This window comes from Choloepus didactylus, chromosome 5 (assembly GCF_015220235.1).
Source record: "Choloepus didactylus isolate mChoDid1 chromosome 5, mChoDid1.pri, whole genome shotgun sequence".
NCBI lineage: Eukaryota > Metazoa > Chordata > Mammalia > Pilosa > Megalonychidae > Choloepus > Choloepus didactylus.
This window is the reverse complement of record NC_051311.1, coordinates 36,858,271-36,870,062: the sequence shown is the minus strand read 5'-3', so window position 1 is coordinate 36,870,062 and position 11,792 is coordinate 36,858,271. Positions and strand designations below refer to the sequence as shown.

The window sequence follows — 11,792 nt, the reverse complement described above, 5'->3', positions numbered from 1 at the left end:
GCCTAAATTGTAAGCTCTTGCAGCAGTCACATTTATTCCTGGGCTTTAGTTATTTCTAAATTTTGAGGCGCTTTGCTCCTTGGGTGCATGACCTGGTAATTCCTTGGAATTTCTTTGGGTGTCTGTGTGACACCTAAGACGCAGAATTGGAGTTCCTGAGCTCTGAAGGTACTGAAGGAGCAGCTTGACACCATATAACAAGCGTTAAAGGTGCTAAAAAAGGGATCTGACTTCAGTTGAGAATGTGAATGGGGCAGATCTGGTTAAGACTAAAGTGAATCAGAATAAAGGGTGAAGGGTGATACTGTCTGTGTTTTAGAATTTTAATTTATTGAGAGACCAAAGAAGGAGAGATTTATTTTGTCCAAAATTTAAAATTTCTGTGGCACACTATCTGATTTAACTTATCTGGTCAGTTTTATTTGGACAACCTAATTCAGCTTTATTTGACATGGAACTTAGAATAGGAAATGAGATCTCAGTATTCTGTACTAGTTGATATAATACCATGATGCATTTCAGAGAGTTTTGGGCATAAAATGAAAATGTATTTGAAAGGTCCCTATGAGGACTGGGGAAAGAAAGTGTTTTACTGTTAAACTTCTCCTCCTGGGGAATTCCTGCTATTCTCTTAAACAATAAGGGCTCCCAATCTAATACGCTTAGCCCTCATTCTTGAGGCTTGCTCTTATGAAACTTATTTCTGTAATAGTGAAGCTAAGCCTAATTATAATTAGTGCCTAAGAGTCACCCCTGAAAACCTGTTGTTTCTCAGTTGTGGTCTCTCTCTTAAGCCAAACTCTGCAAATAAATTCACTATCCTTCCCCTCCCTACGTGGGACGTAACGTCCAGGGGTATAAGTTTCCCTGGTACCATGGGACATGATGTCCAGAGGTGATCTCCACTAGGCCATCTGAGCTCCTGCTTCATGATTGCAATAAACTCTTTCTCTCTTTGAAATCCAGATGTCTCAAGAATTGGCCATTTGAGTGCATCAGGCAGAGGAACCATCCCCCCACCCCCCCTTATTTGGTGTCATCCAGACCTATGTGTTTTACCTACTGGGGACACAGCACCATATAATGGTTGTTGACTTGGGGGTTACATTGTATCCTAGAGGATATTGCCCCATCCTGACAAAATAGCATCTCCAAGTTAGTCCCCTAGCTATGCCTTCAAAAGGCTGGTCTTTCCATCAGGCCGGCAGCTTTGGGATGACATATTATATTATAGGACCAATGGATCCTATGCTAATATTCCCGGGATTACTCCTCCTTTGCTGTAAAGTAGGCCCCTTGGATCAATGTTATCTGCGATGTTATCTGGGATGCATGCAGGAGGCAGTAGTGTTGCTGGCTGAGGCTTTGCAGGTAGGAAAGAGAAACCAGTATCTGAAATATTTGTTAATTCCTGTAAGACGAACTGCTGCCCTGACCAGGGTGGAATGGATAAAAGGTATTCAATTTGGTACCAAGTGGCAGCGTTTGTTGGCTGAGGGCAATTTGGGGAGAGAAACTGGAGAAATAAGTCCTGAAGGGGAAAGCTGAGTGGCACAACATCCTGACCACCCTATTTGGTATTTGGCCTGGTGTCAATCCAGGAGAAGGTGGGCTGGACAACGTAATTAACTCCATTCAGCTCAAGGTCATTGCTTTGGTTCATCTGCTGCTCTCTTCTCTGATGTAATTTATAAGGGATGCAGAATGTCCTCCCTTCCTACACATATACGTATATCCTATCAAACTTCTACTGTGAAGCAAAGAGGTCTTTTTCAAAACGACAAATCCCGAACCGCGTCCCCATGCAGACAACAGTGGCCAATGCCATTCGCTGGCCTCCGGCGACCGACCGGTTGGATTCAGGGCTGCGAACTTGGGCGCCGCCGCTGGGCGCTGGGGCCGTGGCGACGTCAGAGCAGCGGCTGCGCGAGCCGCGGACGCTGACGCGTACTCGCGAAGCGCGCGGGCGGGACCTGTCCGTCACGTGGCCGCCGGCGGTCGTGCGGCGTTCGGGAGTTCAGCTGCGGCCAGGATCTGCGCGGGGGCCCCGGGGCCTGGGCGAGACCTCGGCCGCGACCTGCATCCCTTGACTGTTCTACGCGCGGGTGCTCCGCCTCTCGGTCCGCCTTTTCTCCCGGGTAGCTCCACCCAATTGGACCCGGGCTGTGGCGGCAGAGAAGATGCCGCAGTCCGAGTCTTGGAAGACCGCGATCCTGGGCTGTCGGCGCCTGGGTGAGTAAACCCCCGGGTCGCTCACACTCTGTCACCTTCCACTCTCCGCTCTTGCTTCGCGTTTTCTGCCCTTTTTTTTTTTTTTTTTTTAATGCCGAGCACGGGCGCGGCAGCGGCGTCTGACTCCCCGCGGCCTCCGTCCGGCCGCGTGTCCCCACGTCGCGCTGTCTCTCCGCGAGCCAGTGCCGGGTCGGACCCCTCTGCTGCCTCATTTCTCGAAGAAGCAAAGCACTCTCGCGCGGTCCACAGGGCAAGTTCCCGAGGGCCCTTTTTGGGTCGGGACTTGCCAGCTGGACTCCAGGTAGGGCGACCTTTCGTTTGCAAGTCGGCCTTTTGCAGTTTCTTTGACAAGAAGGTCAGGCGTTACCCGCACTTAACACACGTTTAAAAACCCAAACACGTTTCACCAGGCTAAGTTTGTTTACAGAGGACTTGGCGCAGACCGTGATGCCTGTCACCGAGTAATTCTGTCTTCCAGGGAGCATATCGTCTCTGTAATTTGCTCTGGGTCTTTGCTAATTCAACAGTCGATTTGTAATTATAAAAAATACTGTTGGTGGCAGTGTTTTCTTCTAGTTTTCCAGGGTAGGTAAGGAATGAGAGCGGATAATGGGTATTTTTATATTGTCATCACCTGGTAATTTCATTGAAGTATGTACGAAAAGGGTACTGTTGGAAATCGATATTTGTGCTCCCATGACTGCAGCTTAAAATGTGAATGTGTCGCTTATGGAAAAAGCTAACAGATGTTTGCTGTTTGACAGTTTGGAATACCAAGTATGCTTACGAGAAAATAGCTGGAAACTACTGAAAGGTAACTTAACACTTAAATATAGATATTTTAAACTTCATTAAATATCATGAAAACTGTTTTGAACCGACGGTGTGTCCTGTTAGTTAAACAGAATGGTCTTATTAACATTCAGTGGCAGAATTTCATAGAGGAAAAACAACTTTTCAAATTGTGCTTTTAGAATTTTGTTGAATGTACAAATTTTAGCAATTTTTTTACAAGTTAATGGAATTAAAATATTCTTTCTTTACAGAGTGTTTAAAACCCATTCTCCTATCTTTGTGCATTTTAATGTAAAAATCCTCTGCTTCTGAGATTAAAAGAAAAGTCCATTGTGTTTATTTCAACGCCTTAAAATATTTAATCCTGTTCAAATTTATTCTTATATTTTTAAGTTAGGTTATGTTTTTCTAAAAATTATTTTACCTTAATTATAAAAGAATACATGATCTTATAGAAACTTTTTAAATATAGAACAATACAAAGAATATTATCTGTATTGCCACTAACCTGTGTATTAAATAGCTTTTTCAGTAATTACCAAAAGCAGTAAAACATTCTGTAGTTTGTGTAGATAGATTAAAAATATGTAGTACAGTATATAGCAAAACATTAATAGTGGTGAGATTTCAGGTGGTTTTTAAATGTTTTCCTGTTTATCTGTATTTTCTAATTTTTTAGCACAGTAGCAGAACTTAAAATATTAATGCGTGGCTTCTTTAATTGTGCCTGGCATTTGGCGCTCTTACTGTGTTCCCACACTTTTCTTTAGCATTATTTAATGATTTTTGGAAGAAGAATGTTGGATTATTTAATACATTTAATAGGTTGTAACTGGAAGATTAGTGGAATCATTTAAACTTTAATTTATAGACTGACATTGTGTAACTGGCATTATCTCAGTTAACGTTACCTAATTTTAACTATTTTGGGGAGCGGAATTAGGTATTTGTTGTGTAATGTGTCTTTTATTAACAAAGGGTGGTTTTGAAAAGCATCTTCAAATGGGTCTGCTGTATTGTGCTATTGAGAAATATCTCTCACTGTAATCTGATAATATGCTGGAATTTAAATTGAGTGAGATCTCATGGGATTTTAGACCTTTGTGACCTAAATAATTTGCTTTAGAGCATTTTTGATTTAACAACAGTATCTGCTAACAGTAGCAAAATAAATTTGGTTTTTGAGCACATTAAAGCATATGTGTACTTAAATTATTTGTGTTCTTACATATATATTTTTCTAGTTTTCTGAGTTGCATAGTAGTGCAATGCTGCTCTTCATCTACAAAGATAATAATGTCTAGCTTCCAACCCTGCCTTCACCCATTGTATTTTCTCCTACTAATGGGTATTACCTGATTTCTTTCTTTTTTTTTTTTTTTGATAGTTGATGGGGGATGCTAGGAACCACTCAATATTATGCCTTGTCCTTCATTCTATAATATAAGCAGTTATATATGTATTTTTTGTGTAGCATTCTATATTATTATTATTATTAATATTTTACTTAACATATCTTAGAGATTACTCCTTAGTAATATATAGTGGTATTTCTCTTTCCTTGCATGTTATTCTATTGTGTGGATGTTTCTTAGTTTACCCAATTTGTCCCTTATTGATAATTGCATTGATTCCAGCTTTTTGCTCTTACAAACAGTCCTATAGTGAATAGCTTGTGCATACATTGCTTTATATTTTTACCATCTGAGGGAGAGATTCCTAGAAGTGGTATTGCTGGGTCAAAGGTTAAATACACATGCAGTTTATTAGATGTTACCGAATTACCCTGCATAAAAACTATACCATGTATGAGTTTGCCTGTGGCCTTGCCATCAAAGTATGTTGTCAAGCTTTTGGACTTTTACTAATTGAATAGGTGAGAAGTGGTATGTTAGTGTTGTTTTAATTTACATTTTCCTTACTATGAGCAAGATTGAGCATTTTTTCATATGGGTAAGAACTATTTGCATTTCTCTTTTTATGAACTATCTATATGGTTGTTGGTCTTTTTCTTTACTTTTATAGTCTCTTTATTTGACCCTAAGGTGACTGAATGATTTCTCCACTCCTGGTGCCCATGCTTTGTGTAATTTGTTCCCCTTGCATGGTGCAGGGACCTATGACTTGACTCTAACTAACAGAATTTGGCAGAGGAGATAGAATATCAATCTCTTGATTAGGTTAGGTTCTATGGAAGAGATGGGATGTTACAGCCATAATTACATTCTATTGTATAAGACTTGGCTTAAGCAGTCTGGAGCAAGAGACTCATTGTTGGCTTGTTGAAGTTAGGGGCCATGTTGAAGAAGTCCACATGGCCCGGAATTGTGGATGACTTCTGGGTTCTGAGATCAGCTTCCAGCTGGCTACTAGGAAAAAGCCGGGCCCCTGTGTCATACAGCCACAAATGAATTCTCCTTACAATCTAAATGAGTTTGGAAGTGATTCTTCCCCAGTCAGGCCTCTAGATGAGAATGCTATTTGGCTGACACCTTCTTTGAAGCCTGGGGAGACCATGAACACAGGATCCAGGTAAACTGTGCTCAGGCTTGATCCACAGAAATTGCAAGATAACAAATGTTATTTTAAGACACTATGTTTGGTAATTTGTTATGCAGCAATAGAAAACTAATACAGAGCTGTTACCCTCTTGTCTGTGGTAAAAGTTGCAAGCAGTTTTTTTAGTCTCTCATTTGTCTTTTTATTTTTCATGAAGTGTCTTTTGGTACCAAAGTGTTTTGTTTTGTTTTTTAAATAATCCAGTTTATCTATCTTTTCCTCTATTGTTTCTGAATTTTCAGTCATAGCTAGAAAAGTTTTGTAATGGAGGAAATTTACCATGTTTTCTTCTAGTTGTATGGTTTCATTTATTTAAATATGCAATTCATCAGATATATCTCAGTGAATGGTGTGAAGAATGGGTCCTGTTTTATCTCCTATATGGATAAATGGTTGTCCCAATACCATTTATTAAGTCATGCATTTTCCAACTGATTTGTGATGTCATCTTTATTTATATTGGATTTCTATATGTGATTGAGTCTGTTTCTCATATTTGCTCTTTCCATTGGTTTGTCAGTCTTTGTATGTGCCGTAACACTGTTTTAGATATAAAGGCTTTGTACTTTTATTCATTATCTAGTAGGGCTAGCCCCTCTCCTTATTCTTCTTTTTCAGGGTTTGCCTGGCTATTCCCTGATTGTTCATTCTTTTGTCTAACTCCAGGTAGTATTTTTGTCATGGTTGTGTAACATTTATATCTTAGGGAGAACGGACATATTTATGATTTTGAGTCTGTACAAGAATTTGGCACATCTTTCCGTTTATTCAAGTCTACTTTTGGGACTTTCAAGGATATCTCATTGTTTCCTCATGTAAGTTTTGGACATTTCTTGTTAAGTTTGTTCTTAGTATTTATTTTAGATTTTTGCATTGATAGTCATAAATGAGATCTTTTTATGTGTGGGGAGGGGAGGGAGTGTTCAATCTTTGTCAGGTTTTGAGATCAATGTTATACTCCATAAAACAAATTTGGAAAATTTCCTTTTTTTTTTCTTTTTTTAAATCCCTGAAGGAGCTTAAGGAGCATTTGGATTATGAAATCTTCAAAGATTAAGTAGGGTTCCCCTGTGAAACTGTTTTTGGTTTTGGGGCTTTTTTTTTTTTTCCCCCTTTAAGGAACTTTTCTGTAACTTTATTTCTTCTATGGTAATTTGTCTGTTTGGACTTTGTCTTTAGTACTAGTTCAATTGGATAAGTTATATTTTACCATAATGCTAAACATTTATTCTAGTCTTTCATATTTACTGGTATAGAATTAATACAATGTCATTTCTTGATTTTTCAAGTTTTCTCTTGGGGTGTTTTCAAATTTATCATTAAGAAATCATAGATTAAGAAAGGTGTATTAGTTAAGGTTCTCTAGGGAAACAATCAATAAGAGATATCTATGAATTTAAGATTTATAAAAGTGTCTCATGCTACTGTGGTTATGCACAAGTCCAAATTCCATAGGGCAGGCAGCAGACTGGCGACTCCAATGAAGATGTTCGATGAACTCCTCAGGAAACGAATTGGCAACTTCAGTGAACTCCTCAGGAAATGCTTCTCTGGTCAGCCAAGGAAGAAGTGGAGGTCCTCTATCTGTCTTGCTTAAAAGTCTTCAACTGATTGACTGGATTAAATCCAGCCAACTGCATTCTCTCGTTGTGGAAGACATGCCCTTCATTGACGTCTTCAGTCCCAGCTGCAGCCAATTGACTGATGATTTAATAAACCAGTCTGTTGGTTTATTAACCAGCCACAAATATCCTTGGAGGAATGGTTAGGCCAGTGCTTGCCTGACCAGACTGCTAGGCACCATCACTTGGCCAAGTTGACACATGAACCTAATCATCGCAAGAGGAAATCGTAGGACTTTTGCTGGCATGATGAATATTTTTCTTAAAAATGCGTAATGAAACTATTTAAACTGGGCTACTTCCCTTTCCTCCCCACCCTCCACTCTTCTTCCCCCTCTCCTTCTGTGAGATTTTTTTAGTTTCTAAATTTTTTTACAATGAATATTAGATTCCTTCTTCCTCCTTTTCATACTGGTGCTACTCCTCCCCTTCCCCCTTCTTTTTTTAGGGGGGGGCAGTGGTGGAAATTTATTCACACACCATACAGTCCATCCAACATGTACAGTTGTGGCTCTCAGTATAATCACAGAGTTGTGCTTTTATCACCATGACCAATTTTAGAACTTTGGATATGATTAGCACTTTGCTGCCTCTACCTATCTGAATGTCAGTTTTAATAATGGCAATTAGACAACCCTGTCATTGATGTTGATTGAATGTGTTTAATATGATAAATGTGATTAAATATGTTGGTTAAAACCCCCCACTGGGGAGAGGAGCTAAGGTGGTGGCATAGAGAGGTGTGGAATTTAGTTAGTCCCCTGGAACAACTAATAAACAACCAGGAGCAACTAGTAAATAATTTGGAACAACTGCTGGGGGACAACTGTGATAGTCCACACATGGTACACCAACCTGGATTGGGTGGAAAGGCTAAGTTCAAAGCCTAAAATCTGTGAGTAAAAACTGTGGAATCATGCTGGGTGTCCCCTACCCCAGGCTGGGCTGTAGGACCTCACTGTGGTAGAAACCAGTATTCTCTGAGCAAGTGAACATAGCTCAGTCCAGCTCCAACTGTGGTTTTAATTAACAAATGTGGACTGCTGAATACAATCTACAAACATAGACAAGCAGCAAAGTACCCTGAGGTCACTCCTCATGGAGAGGAGATGGGGCTGACAGAGAGGAAAAAAATTAATTAAAAAAAGGAAAACTGCGGAGACTCTTAAGAGACTGACCTTAGAGAGCCGGAAAACACCTGTGCCCCATGAGGGGGAGCCTAGAAGACCAGGTGCTCTATCTGACCGATTGGCGAAATTGGGGAACCGTGGATTGGCTCTGAAGGGGGGCTTTCTTCCCCTTTTTAGCTTTCTCAACCTGAATTGTTCAGTAGAGCCTCAGCCATTTTCATTTCACAGTACTCTGACTCAGACAGGGGTGGAGTTGACAGAGTCAAAGAGACAAACTATTGAAATGCAAAAGATAGCTCCCTAGGAGGTATATCTTCCCTAAGAGGAAGGAGGTGGGGCCCAGCTCAAGGGCCTGCCCTCCCCTCAGTATTCAGACTCCAGGGCCTGGGGGAAAACAGTCAAAACAGAAACAACCTAAATTAAGAATTAAAGGGGCCATATCTCTTTACACTAGTCAGGAGCAACAGGCCAACAAGCTCCACCTGCTGGGCAGGTTAGGAAAAGCACAGAGGCTAGAGACCTCATAGGAAAATGTGTCAGTTTTTAAGACATACCCTCAAGGAGACTTGAAACTGAATATGGAGACTTGAAACTGAATTTAACCCCATTCTGAGACCTGAACCCCTTCTGGTCTAGGAAAATCTGATTGGGGTAACTGGGAAGGCAGATGCCTAGACAACAAAGGACTATGAACTACACTGGGAAGGGTGGAAATATGGCCCAGTCAAAGGAGCAAACTTACAACTCAATCGAGATACGGTTGAGATATTGTTTTACTTTAATGAAACAATCTATTAAAGATTTTAAAAGAAATATGCCAGATCAAATTAAAAAAATAACAAATCAGAGAGTTCAAGGAAGATAGAACAAAACAGATGAAGGATATAAAAACACTGGGTGAACATAAGGTAGAAATTGAAAGTTTGAAACAACTGGCAGAATCTATGGAATTGAAAGGCACAACACAAGAGATGAAAAACATAGTGGAGACCTACAACAGCAGAGTTCAAGAGGCAGAAGAAAACACTCAGGAACTGGAGAACAAGACACCTGAAATCCTACACACAAAAGAACAGATAGGGAAAAGAATGGAAAAATATGAGCAGTGTCTCAGGGTGTTGAATGACAACATGAAATGCATGAATGTACATGTCATGGGAGTCCCAGAAGGAGAAGAGAAGGGAAAAGGGACAGAAGCAATAAAAAAGGAAATAGTCAATGAAAATTTCCCATCTCCTACGAAAGACATAAAAGTACAGATCCAAGAAGCGCACCGTACCCCAAATGGAATAGATCTGAATGGACCTACACCAAGACACTTAATAATCAGATTATCAAACATCAAAGACAGAGAGAGAATCCTGAAAACAGCAAGGGAAAAGTGATATAAAATTATAAAATTATGTGTAAATTATATTTATATATATTTATATGTAATTATATGATTTATATATGATTTGTACTTTGTTCTGTATGCATTTTTATAGATAAAGGCCGGGACTGTAACTCAGTGAAACCTAGAGTGCTCAACAATTGTGATAAAATGTACAAAAATGTTTTTACATGAAGGAGAACAAATTAATGTCAACCTTGCAAGGTGTTAAAAATGGGGTGGTTTTGGGGAAAAAAACCAATGCAAAACTAGAGACTATAGTTAACAGAAACAGTGTACTGTGCTTCCTTTAATGTAGCAAAGGCAGTATACCAAAGCTAAATGCCTTTAAGAGGGGGACATAAGGGAGGGGTATGGGACTCTTGGCATTGGTGATGCTGTCAGACTCTTACTGAACTTTAGTTTAATTCTTTCCTTTTGTTGCTTTTTTAGGTGCCATTTTTAAAAAAATCTTTCTTTTTCTTTTCCTTTCTTTTTCTTTTCCTTTTGTCTGTCTACCTTCTTTGACTCTTCCTCCTTCCTTTGTGGAAGAAATGGAGATGTCCTTATATGGATAGTGGTGGTGGTTAAGGGGTTAAGCACTAGCCCTGTCTACTAGTCTTAAGGTGGCCCCCAGGGAGTGAACTGCCATATCCACCCCCCGTGGGTCCTCTAGGTTGATGGTCAGATGTGAAATTAGCAGAGCCGTAAGTGGCCTCAGGCACCCGCGGTCTTCTTCACTTTCCATGAGCAGGGCTCTGAGGGCCGTCCTTTCCCCACTTCAGGAGATGGTGCAGTTGCTGGGCCCAGTGCTCATATTGCTGGCACCTGGGGCAAGGCCCTGGTGGGTTCTGAGGTCGAAGGTCCTCAAGAGGTTTCTGGCACATTTTTAATGATTGTATGGTATTCTGAGTTTATTTACTTAAACTTTTCTTGGCCTTTTAAGTCCAAATTTATACTATTTACACTTCCAATAATATTGCGATGGATATCCTTATCTGTTGTTATTTTCTTAACATAAATTCTTCCTAAATTGGATTAATTAGTAGACTCTTATTCTTAAGACTTTTATTTTAATCCTTATTGTGCAGAAAGTTTGTGTTAATCTACAGTACGACCAACAGTGTATGGCGGACCTATATTGCTAAAGCACTTAAAAGTTTTATTATATATATAATTATATATAGTTTTTAACCTGTGTATATAGTTAAAATAATAACAATAAAACCAATACTTGTATTCCTACTTTGGAGGCCCTTCTGGGTCCCTCAGTGATTGTATCACTTGAATTTTGTGTTAATCATTCTTCATAGATTCACCACAAATGTACATATCCTAACCTATATTGTTTAGTTTTGCTATTTTTTACTTTTACATAAATAGAGCCATGCTGTTACGGGCAAGGTGGTGGATTCTTTGCTTGATGTGCTCAGATGACCAATTCCTGAGACATGGGTTTCAGAGAGAGAAAGAGTTTTACTGCTAGGTGCAAAGCAGGAGAGCAGATGGCCTATCAGCCCAAAATCTGTCTCCCTGTACTGCAGTAATTTTGATAGTTTTATAGTATCAAAAGATGGGCATTATCCTAAAATAATGAGCACAGTGGCCCTAGATGATGTAATTAGAGGTGATTTAATTATTGAGCATGCACAGATTGATTACATGCTTAGTCACAGAATGTACCTAAGAAAATGGTGGCCTTAATATGATGGTGGGTATGATTTTTAGTATTATAATGAGATATAGGTGACTGGTAGGTTAAGTCTAAGCTACTGAGCATGTCAGGTGGGCCCATTTTGGTTAGATACAGCTTCAGTTATCAAAATAACTTTGGACTTAGTGTGCGTTAGTTCTGGGCTAACCCAAGACCCTTCATTAATAAATATTAGAGGCTGTCTTTAGTGGTCATAAGACTTTGAAGTTGTAACACTGGATAAATGGGTACAAGTGACAGTCACAAGGTTTTTACAATCACAAGGGCTCAAGATAAAGGCTATACAATCATTATCTGAGATCAAGGCAGCGGATTACAGTTCAGATTTCAGGTACTTCCCTCTGTCTACTCCAATACCAGAAAGTAGA

General features: G+C 39.7%; 1 protein-coding gene across 4 annotated transcripts in view; it reads left to right on the top strand.

Moving 5' to 3' along the window:
* Positions 1-1,987: 1,987 nt before the first annotated feature.
* Positions 1,988-11,792, top strand: part of LOC119533888 (polypeptide N-acetylgalactosaminyltransferase 11) — a 112,111-nt gene continuing 102,306 nt past the window's right edge. For 3 of the 4 annotated variants that reach the window (XM_037835769.1, XM_037835767.1, XM_037835771.1), the window contains exon 1: positions 1,988-2,232. The gene's annotated coding sequence lies outside the window, so the exon portion shown is untranslated. Of the gene's footprint in view, positions 2,233-2,335; positions 2,534-11,792 lie in introns of those variants that run through there. The other variant, XM_037835768.1, reaches the window with a different exon arrangement.